The following is a 17,881-nucleotide window of genomic DNA, read 5'->3' as shown; positions in this document are numbered from 1 at the left end:
CATAAAGCTCAGGCTCTGGGAAGACTGGCAGGCAGCTCTGACCCAGGGAAGAGGCTGGGAAGAGTGCGATTTTTGCTGGGCTAGGAGAGAAGAGACCCCTCCATCCCCAGCCACCACCTTTCCTGGCCTGCAGGAAGTATGACACGGCTGGGCTGGGAGACAGAAGACCCCTCCATCCCCAGCCCCCACCCTTTCTGGCCTGCCTGGGGTGGGGCAAGTACAACTGCGGAGGCACTCCCAGGGATCAGCAGTAGGCGGCAGACGCAGCTCCTGGCTTTCAGCAGCTCAGAAATCTCCCGCCTGCCACACACACACACACACACACACACACACACACACACACGGAAGAAGTGCCCTAAGACTCAGTAGACCTGGGCACAGGGCTGGTGGTGCTACTCTCAGTGTGCATATGTGCAGGCAAGGGCAGAAACTGCACTGACTTTGTAAAAACTACCATCCAGACCCCTCAGCCCCTCGCATTTAAATCTGCAGTCCCAATGTCACTCTGGGCACCAGGTGACTGGCTCTGCCTGCACAATATGCAGGGGACTCTTTGGTACAGCAGAGGACAACCTGGAGATTACTTGGTGGGCTTAAGCCAAGACTGGTGCTGCTTTTGTTTTGTTTTGTTTTGTTTTTATATCTTTGATATTTTTGCCTGTGTTGAGTGTGGGTTGTCAGTTGTTTTTACATGTGAATGTATTTGATTTTTTCTTTGTTGTTGTTGTTGTGCTTGGTGATTTGCTTTGTTCTGAAATTGCCCTACCAGGGCCCAGCTTAAGAGGCACAAGATTCAATACACCCGGAGGCCAACTCCAGACCAAACCAGAGTACTACCATGTTTGACGTACAAGTCACACACCCAGGAGGAATTCTCTGCAGGCACAAGAGCCCATAGAGGCCAAACCACATTTAAGCGGTCAACACTCATGCAGCAGAACACCCTGCAGTGGGCAGAGCCAAGTCTCACAATTAGTCAGCCTAGGAGTTAAACCCACCTACTCACAAGCTAAAAGCAATTAAAGATCTTTAACAGGACAATATACACAACACAAGAGTCACCTTTGGCACACACGCAGAGAAGAACGAAGCATTGCAAGTCAAATATAAAGGACACATACTACATAAGATAACCCAGCAAGAACTAAGAACTCTAGGGGATCTACCTAATACATCAAAGCAAACACAAAGTAAGCCAGAATGGGGGAAACAAAGAAACATGTCCCAAATAGAAGAACAGAAGAAACCTCCACAACTGGAACCAAATGAAGCAGAGGTAACCAACCTATCAGAGACAAAGTTCAGAACACTGGTGATAAGAATGTTTAAAGAGCTTAGAGACGACATAAAGAAGGATAGAGAAATTGTAAGAGTAGGTTAGCATAAGAAAGGAAGCCATTTTCTGGACGACCTTAACAGGGTGTGGACCAGATGTCCTGTTTGAAAAGAGCTTATCTTGTTAACTGCCGACTGGGTGGGGTACAAGCCAGCTTATCTTGTCAAACCCCCAGAATGTGGTACAAGCCCATGATATGTATACTCTTTGAAGCTATGGAAAATTACTGGATGCTTTAAAAATGCTATATAAACCCTTGGCTTTGAGTACTCGGGGTCCTTGTTGAAACCCGCTGCGTTGGGCAGATACTCGGACCCCAGCTAGCTGGAAATAAACCTCGCTGTGTGACTTGCATTATCGCGTGTGTCCTCTGTCCAATTGAGGGGTGGTCGATTCTAGACCTCAACAAAATCATAATGAACAACCATTTAGAACTAAAGAACACAATTACTGAAATAAAGAACTCACTTGAAGAAATTACCAGCAGGTTAGATGAAGCAGATGATCGAATCAGCGACTTAGAAGACAAGTTAGCAGAGATCACCCAAACAGAACAACAGAAAGAAAAAAGAATAAAAAACAATGAAGATGGTTTAAGAGACCTCTGGGATAACATCAAGTGCAACAACATGCGCATCATAGGAATACCAGAAGGTGAACAGAGGAAGAAAGGGATTGAGAATATATTTGAAGTAATAATTTCCAAAAACTTTCCTAACCTGGTGAAGGAAACATACAAGCCCAGGAAGTGCAGAGAGTTCCAACCGGGATAAACCCAAACAGGTCCACACCAAGACACATTATAGTTAAAATGGCAAAGGTTAAAGACAAAGAGAGAATCCTAAAAGCAGCAAGAGAAAGACAGAGGGTTACATACAAGGGAACTCCCATAAGACTGTCAAATGACTTTTCTACAGAAACATTGATGGCCAGGAGGGAGTGGCAGGAGATATTCAAGGTGATGGAAAACAAAGGCCTACAAAGCTAGATTGCTTTATCCAGCAAGGCTATCATTTAAAGTTGATGGAGAGATAAAGAGCTTCCCAGAAAAGAATAAGCTACAGGAATTTATTACCACCAAGCCAGCATTGCAAGAAATATTAAAAGGACTTCTGTAAACAGAAGAAAGATGAAAACAACCTAACTACAAATTTTAAAATGGCAATAACTATGTACCTATCAATAATCACTTTAAATGTAAACGGATTAAATGCTCCAATCAAGAGACATAAGGTGGCTGAGTGGATAAGAAAGCAAGACCCTTGTGTATGCTGTATACAAGAGACTCACCTCAGATCAAAAGACACACACAGGCTGAAAGTGAAGGGTTGGAGTAAGATAGTTCATGCAAATGGAAATGAGAAAAAAAAGCTGGAGTTGAAATACTTATATCTGACAAAATAGACTTTAAAATGAAGAATATATTAAAAGACAAAGATGGTCACTATATAATAATAAAGGGAACAGTCCGACAAGAGGACATAACCCTAGTAAACATCTATGCACCCAACATAGGAGCACCTAAATACATAAAACAGATATTGACTGACATAAAGACAGAGATCAACAGTAACACTATCATAGTAGGGGACTTCAACACACCTCTGACAAGGGACAGGTCTCACAGACAGAAAAATCAATATGGAAACAACAGCCTTAAATGATACATTGGACCACTTGGATTTAATAAATATTTTCAGAGCAATTCACCCCAAAGCTGCAGAATACACATTCTTCTCAAGCGCATATGGAACATTTTCCAAGATAGACCACATTTTAGGCCACAAAACAAATCTTGATAAATTTAAGAAAATTGAAATCATACCAATTGTCTTCTCTGACCACAGTGCTATGAAATTAGAAATGAACTACAGGAAAAAAACTGGAAGACACACCAATTCATGGAGGCTGAATAACATGTTACTAAATAATGAATGGGTAAACCATGAGATCAAGGAAGAAATCAAAAGATATCTCGAGATAAACAAAAATGAAAACACGACGACCCAAAAATCTATAGGATGCAGCAAAAGCAGTCCTAAGAGGGAAATTCATAGCATTGCAGGCCTACCTAAAGAAATAAGAAAAATCACTAATCAACAGTTTATCTTCACACTTAAGGGATCTGGGAAAAGAACAGCAAAATAAGCTCAAAGGGAGTACAAGGAAGGAGATAATAAAGATCAGAGCAGAAATAAATGAAATAGAAGCCAGAAAAACAATACAAAAGATCAATGAATCCAAGAGTTGGTTCTTAGAGAAGATAAACAAAATTGACAAACCTTTAGCCAGACTCATTAAAAAAAAAAGAAAGAGAGGACCCAAATTAATAAAATCAGAAATGAAAGAGGAGAAGTGACAACAGACACTGCAGAAATACAAAATAAATTTAAGAAATTACTATGAGGAACTATATGCCAATGAATTTGACAATCTGGAAGAAATGGACAATTTTCTAGAGGCGTACAACCTTCCAAGGCTAACTCAAGAAGAAACAGAAAACCTGAATAAACTGATTACCACCAGGAAAATTGAATCAGTAATCAACAATCTCTCAACAAACAAAAGCATTGGACCAGATGGCTTTACAGGTGAATTTTACAAAACATTCAAAAAAGATTATCACCTATTCTCCTCAACCTCTTCCAAAAAATCCAGAAGGAGGGAAGGCTCCCAAACACTTTTTACAAGGCCACTATCACCCTGATCCCAAAGTCAGACAAAAACACCACAAAAAAAGAAAACTACGGGCTGATAATCTCTAATGAACATAGATGCAGAAATCCTCAACAAAATATTAGCGAACAGAATTCAGCAATACATTAAAAAGATCATACACCATGATCAAGTGGGATTCATCCCTGGTATGCAGGGGTGGTTCAACATCCGCAAATCAATTAATGTGATACACCACATTAACAAAATGAAAAATAAAAATCACATGATCATATCAATAGATGCAGAAAAAGCATTTGATAAAATACAGCAACCTTTTATGATAAAAACCCTTAAGAAAGTGGGAATAGAGGGATCATATCTTAACATAATAAAGGCCATATATGACAAACCCACAGCTAACATCATACTCAACGGGGAAAAGCTATAACCATTCCCCCTATGATCAGGAACAAGACAAGGTTGCCCACTTTCTCCACTTCTATTCAACATAGTGCTGGAAGTTCTAGCCACAGCAATCAGACAAGAAAAAGAAATAAAAGGCATCCAAATTGGTACGGAGGAAGTAAAATTATCATTATATGCAGATGATATGATACTATATATAGAGAACCCTAAAGACTCCACCAAGAAACTATCAGAACTGATCGATGAATTTAGTAAAGTAGCAGGATATAAAATTAATATTCGGAAATCAGTTGCATTTGTATACACCAATGATAAAATATCAGAAAGAGAAATTAAGAAAACAATTCCATTTACAATTGCTCCAAAGACTATAAAATATCTGGGAATAAATCTAACCAAAGAAGTAAAAGATCTGTACTCAGAAAATTATAAGACACTGAAGAAAGAAATGAAAGAAGATACAAATAGATGGAAACACATACCATTCTCATGGATAGGAAGAATTAATATTGTTAAAATGTCCATACTGCCTAAGGCAATATACATATTCAATGCAATTCCTATCAAACTACCAATGACATTTTTCACAGAAATAGAACATATAATCCTAAAATTTATATGGGACCATAAAAGACCCTGGATAGCCTCAGCAATCTTGAGAAATAAGAACAAAGTGGGAGGTATAACGATACCTGACATCAAATTATACTACAAGGCTACAGTAATCAAAACAGCATGGTACTGGCATAAAAACAGACACATAGATCAATGGAACAGAATAGAGAGCCCAGAAATAAATCCATGCCTATATGGCCATTTAATCTACGACAATGGAAGCAAAAATGTACGGTGGGTTAAAGACAGTCTATTCAATAAGTGCTGTTGGGAAACCTGGACAGACACATGCAAAACAATGAATTGGACCACCTCCTTACACCATATACAAAAATAAATTCAAAATGGCTTAAAGACTTAAATGTAAGATCTGAAACCATAAAATTCCTAGAAGAAAATATAGGAAGAAACTATACAGACATTACCCGGAGTAAGATTTTTACTGATATATCCCCTCACAAGAGGGAAGTAAGAGAAAAAATAAACATGTAGGATTACATCAAACTAAAAAGTTTTTCCACAGCAAAGGAAACCATCAATAAAACAAAAAGGGATCCTACTGAATGGGAAAAGATATTTGCCATTGATATATCTGATAAGGGGTTAATATCACAAATCTATAAAAAACTCACTCAACTCAACTCCAAAAAACAAACAACCCAATTAAAAAATGGGCAGAGGACATGAAGAGACATTTTTCTAAAAAGGACATACAGATGGCAAAAAGACATATGAAAAAATGCTCAACCTCACTAACCATCAGATAAATGCACATGAAAACCACAATGAGATACCACCTCACCCCAGTCAAAATGGCAATCATCAACAAATCAACAAACAACAAGTGCTGGCGCGGATGTGGAGAAAAGGGAACGCTTGTGCACTGTTGGTGGGATTGCAGATTGGTGCAGCCACTATGGAAAACAGTATGGAGGTATCTCAAAAATCTGAAAATGGAACTACCTTATGACCCAGCAAATCCACTCTTAGATATCTACCCGGAGAAATCCAAAACTCTAATTCAAAAAAATGTATGCACCCCTATGCTTATTGCAGCACTATGCACAATAGCCACGACATGGAAACAACCAAAATGCCCATCGGTAGATGACTGGATTAAGAAACTGTGGGACATTTATATAATGGAGTATTACGCAGCCATAAAGAAGAAAGAAATCTTACCATTTGCAACAACATGGATGGACCTAGAGAGCATTATGTTAAGTGAAATAAGTCAGGCAGAGAAAGACAAATACCATATGATCTCACTTATATGCAGAATCTAAAGAAAAGAATAAGTGAATGAACTAATCAGAAACAGTTTTGGAGACATAGAGGAAAAACTGAGTGTTGTTAGATGGGGGGGTGAGGACTGAGGGTTGTTAGATGGAGGGGATTAGAAAACAGTCGGTAACCACAAGATGGCCACGTGGTTTTGAAAATTAATTTGGGGAATGTAATCAATAATGTTGTAAAGATTTTGTAGGGTATCCGATGGACACTTGTCTCATTAGGGAGACCACCTCAGGGATGATGTAGATGCCTGATCACTGCACTGTACACCTCAAGCTGAACAATATTGAATGCCAACTATAATTTTATATATATATATATATATATATATATATATATATATATATATATATATGTATGTATGTATATACTTACAAGAAGCGGAGCACAGCATTAGGAATAGACAGTGGGAATGCAATGGCTGTGTGTGATATCAGAGCGATAGTGGATGGGGGAGGGGGGTCCACACAGTGTGAGGGATATAAATGATAAACGTCTAAGTATTACTTTGTTTTGTGCACCTAAAACTAATAAAATGAAAGAAAGAACGAACGAAAGAAAAAAAGTACTATCTCTGCAGATTAAAAAAACAATCAACATGGTATTTTCCTCTTGAAACGTACAAAATTTGGAAGTATATGTCTTTGAATCAATGCCTTTTATTTCTTTCTTTCTTTTATTTTTTTGTGTTGGTTTCAGATGTACAAAACAACATAATGATTACACATTTACACCCCAGCAAAGTGATAGCCCCCCTCAAGTCTACTGCCCCTTTGACACCATACACAGCTGTTACTGTACCATTGACCGTATTCCTATGCTGTGCTTAAACCCCGTGGCCATATGTAAACATAAACATATATATTTAATTATAGTTGACATTCAGTATTGTTCAGCTGTGGCTTCCGGTGTACAGCACAGTGGTGAGATGCTTTTCTTTTATATTAGGCAATGGTGGGAAGGAGCAGAGGCTATGTATGTAATCTGGTCGTTTTCCTTTTGCCTGGGCTGCTAGGAAGTTCAGCGTTAAGTTTATGTAACTTGCAACAATCACCCCTAGCCTCCAATTCCCAGTAAAATTATCTTCTCATAGTTTTCCCCAACCCTGTTCTCTACCTTCAACACACACGGCTCCTGGATCACGCTCCCCACAAACCACAGCAAGATAAGAATCTAATCTTCATTTTAATAAGTTACCTCAAAGTCCTTGGTAAGCAGGTCAGCAAGCACACATCCTGAATTTTCTAAGGCAGTCTGAGATCACATGTTCAGCTTTATTTTCCTCATAAACGATGTGAAGTTCTAATAAATCCCACTATTTTCCTTCCAAAAAAAAAAAAATTAAACATTGACCTAAAGCTGAAAAAGGGAAAAGAAAAAGATGCTCCGAGGCTATTCCTTGTGGCCGTCGGTGGCCCCAGCTGGGAAGCCACGCCACCATCCATTCGCAGGGCGCTGGCAGCACCGAGGGTGTGCCGCCCCCAGCATGGAGCACGGAGGGCAGTTGTGTGCAGGAAGGGATGTCTTTGTGACACCACTGGGCTGGTCTGCAGGGTGTGCCGCTAAGAGGACAGGTGTTGGCACTTGTGTATTAGTCGTTTATTTAGGGCCAGCGGGTTACGTTTCTACAAGTGGAGGGATAAGCCTTAAAGCTTTTCCATTAAATTGCGACGTACAGGGAACAGGTGGAAATGGGGGGAGGAAAAGAGGGGTAGAAAGTAGACTTCTGTGAATGCTCCTTGGCTTGCAGATTTGGCTTTAGAAACATGTAAATGTTTATGTAATTACTAAAGTCAATTAAATCACGATTTTAAAGGAATCTTAAACTTGAAAGCATGATGAAACTATGAACTTCGATTATCGGTTGGTAGCAAACCTACCAAACTCCTCAAAGTGATTTTAAAATAAGCATTTTGACTGTATGTCTCTGTAGTCCGAGGACCAAAAGCATGGCAAAGACGTTTCATTTTCTGTGATCGTTTTCCAAATGATTTTAAAACACAGTTTTATGTGTACATCTACGGAGGGTGCCAAAAAAATGTACACACATTCTAAAAAAGGAAAAAACTACTTAAATTGTAATACTCAATATAGACCGATAACAAAAGATGAATACAAGTCACGTGTGACTTCTGCAATGACAAGAGGTGCTCAAAGTGGTTCCCATCAGCTTCCAGACACTTCTGATAATGAACTACTGCTTGAGCAATGTTGACCAAAGTGTCCACTTATATACATTTTTTTGGTGCCCCCAGGATATAACCCGACCTTAAAAGCACATACAAGCACCTTAAACTTTTCAGTAACCATGCTGTTGATGGCAGTGCTGGTATTGTTATCTGCGGGTTATTGTGTGCGTTAGGGGGTAAAACGAAAGAGCAGTTATGTTGGGCACTGCTGACATTTCTGGGTGGGGTGAAGAACACAGCTGTAACGTCAATAAGGTTAGTAAAAACCAGGTAGGTCGGGACTGACTGGAAGGTATCGGCATGTACTCAGACTGTCTTACTGCACAAAGAAAACATGCGATTCTGTCCACCGACAAGGCCAATAAACAAGCACGCCTACCTCCAGACTGAGGCCTCTTGATGCCATTTCTGGGGGGTGTTGGGGGCCTCCTGAGCGACGTGGACCAGCACGTCTGGGTCAGGAAACAGGTACCATGAGCCTGGAGTCGCTCTTCATACCAGAGAACAAGGCTGTTGGGCAAAGGGACTGGGTTCGCTTGGGTTTGCTCCCACTGCCCAAAGGTGGGGTGATTTGAATAGCAACACAAGAATAATGTTAATGAACTGGAACACAAAAATGTTTAAGCCCATGGATTTGTAATTACACTTAAAAAGAACACCAAACTCAGTCACTCATGGAGCGGTCCTGCCAAAACCGAAATCACACCCGAACCTGATCATACGCCTAGAGCTAAGGGCCCAGGGACGGGAGCTGGAGAGCGACAGGGCAGGGTGTGAGCTGCGAACCCCGCCTGGGGGCCACGCTACAGGCAAGGCACCCACAGCAAGGGAGATGACGAGAAGGAGGAGAAACCTGTCTCTTAACAGACTTGACGACACCTCAGTCACTGGAGGGCAGGGACTCTGTCCGGATCCCGTCGAGCTGCCGGTGCCAGGTGGCCAGTGAGGATGCTGAGCCAGACCGCAAGGCACAGGCAAGCCTTTACTCACCAGTGTGACGGTGCAGGCAGGAAGCAGGAGAAGGGGGGAGACACGCCAGGCGAGAGTCAGGTGCCATGCAGACAGGGCAGGGGGCATCGCACTGCGCGGAGACCGGAAGAGTCTCCTGCCTTTGTGTGGACCTGGGGGTGGAAAGCACTGAGTCAGAGTGGAGAAAGTGCCCCAGCCAAGGTCAAGGGCGCGGGGCAGGAGGCCTCCCCGCAGAGCCTGGGCTGGGAGTGTGGCTATGGGGAGAGCGGCAGGTGGGGCTGGGTCCCCAAGTCTGGGGTGTGGGCTGCCTGTGGGGCCTACACCCCCGCCCTGCCCCGTGTCATGGCCCTTGCAGGCCGGCAACCACACACAGGGAGCTTGTGCTCAGCCGGACTCTGCAGATCCCAGTCCAGCCGACCATTTTACTTCTTCAGTGTTCACGACGGAGGGGAATAGGTGAAGGCTGACTGCATGTGTGACGAAATGACAGTCGCATTCACGTTTTGGTTAGCTGTGGTAACGGTATCGCCGTCATGGAGCTTTAGAAGTCCTTCTCTTTCATTCATACTGAAATTCTGGTAGACGAAAGGACATAGCGGCTGGCACTTGCTTCAAAGTGTCCCCGGACTAGTAGATGGGGGAGATGGCCCAATATCAGCCGGGTTCGACAGCTGCCAAAGGTGGGGCGATGGGCTCATGGCCTCTTTATACAAATCTGTCTATTTACATCTGTTTGAAAACTTCCAAAATAAAAAAGATTTTTAAAAAGACGGTCAAACACTCCTCTAACGGTTCCTGTTAAGCATGGAAAGTTCTCTTGTGACTTTTTGTTTTAGCTCCACTGTAGTGAAGGAAAAGCTGGGGTCTTCTCAGGAGTCCTGCAGTGATGAGATATCCCTGAGAGTCAGAGGCAGGAGGCAGCTGATGGCAGGAGGATGCCGTGGGCCACAGTGTGCTCGGGAGCGGACTCTGGACGGAGGGTGGCCCGGAGCTGCCCGAGGGGGAGGCGAGGATGCAGGGGCCACGTCGAGCTCTGGGCTGACTGCATTTGGGCCTGCCTCTCTGGTGTGGCTGGTGCAAAACAGCTTCCCCTTCCCCCACACACACTTGCAGATACACACACAACACACACTTATATGTACATATACACACATGTGCACCCACACGTGCAAACACCCCCCCCACATGCATGGACACATGCACACAAAGCACAGACATGTGTGCACATGCATATAGCACACATGTGTGCACATGCAAACACATGAACACACATGCATGCGTACCTGTGTGCCCACACATGTGTGTATACACAGACACTTCTGCCAAGCTATGTCTATAGGAGGGGCTCTATGGGAGAGGCAGAGCTGTGTGGCCCATACGGGCCTGAGTCAGAGGGACAGAGACGCCGAGTCCAGAGTGCTCCTGCCCACAGGCACTCACACACAAAGACGGGCACCAGCCAGGCTCTACCCAACACCTGGGAGAGGACCCCCACTCCATGTGGGCGAGGAAGGAAGCCCAGAGCTCAGGGCCCTACTCCCGCCTGGAGAGCGGAGGCCCCCTTAGGACTGGGGACCGGGTGACACGTGTGCACCCCCAGGCCATGCTGCACAGGTGGGAACTAAGGTCCAGGAGGGGCAGCGACGGGCTCAAGGGTGCCATGGACCGTGGAGGAGAGGCTGGAATGTTCCTGGTGACAGCTTTGAGAGCAGGGAGTCCACAGTGGGACCAAAGGGTGGGGGAAGGAGCAGCAAGGGTCCTGAGCTGGCCCCAGTCACTGCTGGGCTGTGGAGGGGAGGGGGCCCTGGAAATGGGGGGGAGATGCATGGGAAGGTGTGTGGGGGTGGGCACACGGGAGGGGGGGAAAGCAGGCTGCCTCTGGGCCGGAGTAAGGGGAAGGGCAGCGTGAGGGTGGGGTCCGGCAGTACTGTGAAGTCGGCTTAGAGCCAGGCCAAGGTCACCGCGAGGAGCCCTGAAGCCAACCCGGAGTTTAAGCCTGGCACTTGTTCACTTTACAAGTCTAGAGTCCAGAGTGTGTGTGGACACATGACCATACACACACCACCACCACCACACAAGCAAACCAGGGGCGTTTCATGGGCCCTACTCACATCTGCTCACCCTCACCCGGAATACCCACCCTCTGCTCTCACCTTCGCCCCTGCCTATCCTGCAGGCCTGCCGTCCACCAGCCTCTCCCATCCCCCACAGTCCACTGGCTCACTTCTTCCCACATGGATTTCCTCGGCCAGACACTGAGCTGGGTGCCAGCCTCTCCTCCATGTCAGTGACATCTGCACAGCTCCCAGCAGGTGGGGCTTGTATTTCTGGGAAGTCGATACCGACACTGAAAGAGGCAGACCGATTAGACCACAGGGGTGTACAAAGCCAGAGGCCCAGTTTAGATAAGCGTCCCTGGAGGGTTGGGGCCTGGGGAATCTGTGCTAACGGGTGACTGGCTGAAGGAGCAGCTCCCAGGGCAGGACTCATGAGAACGGTCACCTCGGCCAGCAATGTCACTGGTCCTGCAATGCTCGACCTCCCTTGCACTGCACCTGCACCTCTGGAAAACCCTGACCCTGAATTTGGTCAGCCTCCATGGTGCCAGCTGACTGCCCAGCCCTGCTAGAGGACCATGCAATGGCTGAGGTCTCGTAAATTCTCCCAGAAGAGCTCTCCTTACACAGTGTTGATTTCCTCAGAACTCCTCAGGGTACAACCACTGGGATTAGGCTCCCACCAAACTCAGGTCCCTGGAAACATGCCCGTGTCAGCCCCCCTCAAGCAGGCCCCCACCAGGTGTCATGTGACTCCTCCTCCCAGCAGCATTTGGCAGAGGTGACCCACCCTTAGTACTTGATTTTTCAAAGTTTTTATTAAAACACCAAATAGCTCTAAATGTATACCCATGCACATGTACACAGGTAAGGAGGAGAGCTTCAAGTGGTCTCCGAGGCCCCCTGGCTCCCTGCTCAAGTTCTGGAGCCCTCTGTGGCAGTGACCGGGGGGAACTGCGGGTACTGCCTTCTTGGCTTCATGGCACACTCGCCCTGTTTGCTCCTTCCCCTCTGGCTTCCCCTCTCACACCTCTTGCTCTCCATCTGATCTCTAAATTGGGCTTCACTGGGGCTCGGTCCTGGACCCTTTTCTTGTCCCATCACCACTCTCCATAAGCAGACTCACCCCGTCCTGTCGGTTCAACGGTCACACCTATGCCCATGACCCCAGCCGCCAGCTCCAGCCACACCTCTGGGCCATGCATGGAACTGCCTACCAAGCATCTGCTCTTGAATGCCTGACAAAGCACTTCAAATGCTACTTGTCTAAAACTGACCGCATCATCAAGCCACTTCCCCATGCCCCCAGTAATCGAATGTTCTTTCTAAGTTCCCGTCTTAGAGACTGATCCCTCTTGCCGCCCACACAGATGTTTGAGTGTGATTCTTGACACTCAGTTTCCCCCTCCTGTCCTTTCCCCCCACCACATCCCATCAGTCATTGACAAGTTAGATACGCATGCTGTAAACCCAACAGCAAAACTGAAAAGATAAAACAAAGAAGTATAGTTAAGCCAGTAGAGGAGATAAATGGAATAAAAAACAAAATATTTAATCAAAAAGAGGGAGAAAAAGTACAAAGACTAGATAAGATATAATAGATGAATAGAAAATGAATAGCAAGATGGTAGATTTAATCCATTTCAATAATTACATTAAATGTAACTATAAGTAAAAGGCAAAGATTATAAAACAAGATTTTAGGAGCAAGAAGTCACAACATGCTATCTAAATGATAAACATTTTCAATAATTAGACAGGTTAAAAGTGAAAAAACAAAAATGAAGTGAAAAATGGAAAAAATATAAAATGCACACACTAATCATAAGAAAGCTAGAATGGGTACAGTAATATCAAAGTAGACTTCAGGTCAAGGAATCTTACCAGAGACAAAAAGGGACAGTTCATAATGACAAAAGCATCAACTGAGAAGGAAAAGCAAACATGTCCACAATTGCACCAGGTTGTTTTGACTCTCCTGTCTCAGTAACTGAGAGAAAATTAGTAAGGACACAGTAGACTTGACCAACTTCAATCAACTTGTCCACACTGACATGTATAAAACAGTACACCCAACAACAGCAGAATATATATTCTTTTCAAGTACACATATGAACTTCTCTAAAATAGGTAATAAAACAAGTCTCAAAACAATTAAAATGACTGAAACCATACAGAGCATGTTCTTCAACCACAATGCCACCAAAGTAGAAATCAATGACAAAAAGATGTATCTAAATAATGCCCAAATATTTGGAAATTAAACAACACAATTACAATTAACTCAAGGGTCAAATAAGTAATCAAAGGGAAGCTAGAAAATATTTTGAACTAAATGATAATGGAAACACAACCTATCAACATTTGTGAGTTAAAGGTAATGCAATGTTTAGAGGAAATTTTGTAGTATTTTATGTGCTTATATTAGGAAAGAGGAAAGATCTAAAACCATTGATCTAAGATTCCACTTTGGGAAGCTAGAAAACAACAATAATTTAAACTCAAGTAAGTAGAAGAAAATAAATAAGAAAAAGTGGAAACTATAGAAATATAATAGAAAAATAACAATAGAGAAAAATCAATAAAATGAAAGTTGGTTCTTCGAAAAGTTGATAAACCTTCAGCCAAACTGAAAAAAAAAGTCCACAAATGACTAATACCAGAAATGAAAGATCTGAAATCATGTCAGATCTTACAGATATTAGCAGAAGAAAAATGGAACCCTATTAATGATTTTCTGCAAACACATTTGACAACTTAGTTGATATGCCTCAGCTTCTTAAAAGTCACAACTTGCCAACATTTGTACAAGAAATAGAAAATTTGAATAGCCTATATCTATTAAAGTTGTTGAATTCATAATTTAAACCCTTTCCACAAAAACTCATGACTCAGATGGTGCCACTGATGAATTCTATCAAATATTTAAGGATAGAATAATGTCAATCTTAAACGCTTTCAGAAAAAGAAGAAGGAGGAACACTTCCCTATTCATTTTCAAAGATTTACCCTCATACCAACGCTGGGGAACAATGTTACAAGAAAAGACAACTACAGATCAATATCATGCTTGAACATAGACACAAAAATCCTTAATAAAATGTTAGTTCATTGAATCTAGCAATATACAAAGTCAATCATATACCATGAGCAGGGACCCCAGGAATGTAAGATTGATTTTAACATTAGAACATCAATCAATAAAATTTGCTGCATTAATAAAGGAGAACATTTATATAATCCTGTCAATCGATGCAAAAAAAAATAATTTGGCAAAACTCAACACCTGTTTATGATAGAAATGCTCAGCAAACTAGGAATGGAAGGCAACCCTCGACCTGATAAAAGGCATCTACAGATAGCCTGCAGGAAATTTCGCACTTAGTGGTGGGAGACACTGTCCCACTGCGTCAACCACAGGCAAAGCAGCTCTCACCACTTCTATTCACAACGGCTGGGCCGGGGCTGCTGCGCCAGGGGCCGGTCCTGGTCCCCTGCACGTTCCTGGGGCCGGGCAGGGGTGGCCATGGGATGCCGTGGCACATGTATGTCTGTGTTCCAGCTGGCATGCTCCAGTTGGAGGTCCTAACCAGGGGAGATAAGGCAAGAAAACAACTGCTATCAGATAGGGAAGGAAGAAGTAAAACTAGAAAGTTTCACATAGGACATGTGATTGTGTATGCAGAAAATGCCAAGGCGTTTACCTCAAAACCCCAAAACAATGAACTAGTACGTGAACTAGCAAGGTTATAGGATATAAGATTAATATACAAAAAAAAGTATCTCTATATACGAGCAACAAACACAACCAAACCAATGGGTGTTGTGTCAGACGGCTTAGCTTCTGGGTATCCCACACCTCTGACCTCTCAACCTCCACCACCGGCCCGCCAGCCAGGCCACCGACCTCTCCCTCGGATTCTGCAGCAGTCTTCTGATTGGTCCCTACCTCCAGACCGTCTCTGAGACCTCAGCCACAGGGAGATGTCAAACATACTCACATAAGTTCCTGCTTAAACTGAAGTGGCTCCCTACTGCGCAAGCAGTGAGACCCAAGCTCCTTAAATGGCCTCAGGGTCCTTGACCTACCTCTCCAGCCTCAGCTCTTGCCACGTTCTCTGAGCCCACTGCCCGCAGCAGGCACGAGAGCCTTTTCCATTCTCTGAGGGTGCCCAGCTCCTCTGCCAGCCTCTGCCCTGCACGCAGCTGCCCCGAGGCTGGTCACGGACCACTCCACACATCATCTGTCAGGGCCATGTAGGGGACCTATGTGCGGCTCATCCTCTAACGACCCCTCAAGGGCAGAGGCTCCTGGCGTCTCGGCTACATCCAAAGCAGCCCACTGCATGCTCGCAGAGGACTTCAGAATTACGGGGCAGAGGGGGCCAAGGTGGAGGAGAGTGCTGTGCAGAAGCCGGTTGGTCTTCTCAGTGGGGTGTGGGGGATGAGGGATGAGCCCATGCCAGCGAGAACACAGAGACACACGTGTGCCATGGCCTCCTGCGGCCTCCCACGGCCTGCCCAGGCCCCAGGAACCTCGGGGGACCAGGACCGGCCCCTGACGCAGCAACCCTGGCCCAGACCAAGCCACTGCTGGCTCACCTCCTGGCTGACTTGTAAAGGGACCAGGAGCCCTAGGCAGCTGGGGGGGGCGGGGCCTGAGCCCTGGCTCTGTGTGTGGGGGGGTGGGGGTCGACAGAGTGTGTGTGTGTGTACGCATGTGTGTGCACGTGTGTGCATGTGTGTGTGTATGTCTGTGTGGGGTATATGTGTGCGTGAGGTGCTCTAGGAAACACACACCAGTGTACCCGACTAGCCTTCGGCTCCCTGGGTGAGCGGGGTCTCGTGGTCTCAGTCCCAACTGGGGGCAACGCTGTGTGTGAGACACAACCTTACTTTCAAGAAATCAGACAGGAATGGCCAGAGGGTCCTGACACGGACGAGACGCCCACAGGCTGCAGCCAGAGTCCATGGCTTCAGTCTGAGCTTCCCCAGGGAGGCAGGGGGCCCCACAGCTGCAGAGCTGAGAACTCTAGTGAGCTGATGGGCTCAGCCTGCCCCCTAAACTCATCCTCAGAACCAGAAAAGGTCCTCCCCTGATGGGGCACAGTCATGTCCAAAGACCCCAAAGTGTCCCCAGGAGCAAAGTGACTCTTCCATTCATCTCAAAGTGCAGCAAAGCTGGCTTAAATCTGTTAAATACTGGGGGCGGGGGGAATGCAGCAAAACCAGGAGAGGCCGACATGGAGCACTGAGCAGGAAATGATTATGAATGGAGAGAAAGACAAAGAGAAAAGAGCCTGGAGCATCTGAGAGCCTCGGCCCCAGCCTGGCCGGCCCTTGCCATCTCACTCCAGGTCCATCCTGTTGCTGCCCAGGAAGCCCCCAGCCAGTCCCCCGCCCTGACTACCTACTCTCAGGGCACCAGGGCCTCGATGCTCACCCAGAAAGTCTGCCCCCACCCTACCACGAGGCTGACCCAGACCTGGGGGAAGGAAATCGAGCAGGACAGTCACAGAGAAGCCTGAGGAGCAGGACTGGGCACGGCAGGCTCTTACCGAGAAGGCATGGCCACCATGCCTGGAGCAGGAAGTGGTGCGAGATGCCGAGAAGGAAACTGACACAGGACAAAGTCTGACGGGAAAGGAGGTGCTCTCACCTGCTCACACCCAGACCGGCCCACCTGGGTCTGCCAGGCCACCGCAGACGGGAGGGAGGCAGTCATCACCTGACACAGTGCCCCACAGTGCCCCGGAGCAGCTGGGGACCCAACAGGCCTGGCCCTGGGCACAGCCCGGGCTCAGCACTGACACTCAGCTTGGCCCCGCTGGTGGCTGCCGCTGAGTCCCACGGAGCCCCAGGCCGGCTGAGACAGCAGTGGCCTGCCCTGGGCCCCAGGCCCTCCCAGTCTGTGCCAGCCCCAAGGGCCGCAGCCCCAGTTCAGCCTGGGCTGCCCTGCTCTGGGCCCGGGGCCAGTGTCAGACCATAAACTGGGGCTGAGATGTCTGGCGCATCCGGCCTCCGTTGCTGGGTGTGCTCGGACCCTGGAAGACCCCGGGAGCAGGTCCACCTCGTTCTCAGCAGTCACTTCCAGGCGGCTAAGGACTCCAGGGAAAAGCAGAGGCCCGGCCCTGAGAGAGGGGACACACTGGGAGTCCAGAGGACACAAGCTGCTTCTGCAGGTCACCCAGCTGGGTGGGGGCTGCGCTGAGTGGAAGCTGGCCTGTTGGGGGCTGAGTCTGCCCTGGGGATAGGCTCCTTCGGCGCTGCCAGTGGACGTGGGACCACGGAGGGAGGGGCGTGGAGACCAGGCCCCACTGTGCCCAGACCCCTGCTTC

The sequence above is a fragment of the Rhinolophus hipposideros genome (assembly GCF_964194185.1).
Source record: "Rhinolophus hipposideros genome assembly, chromosome: 6".
NCBI lineage: Eukaryota > Metazoa > Chordata > Mammalia > Chiroptera > Rhinolophidae > Rhinolophus > Rhinolophus hipposideros.
This window is presented reverse-complemented; position numbering follows the sequence as displayed.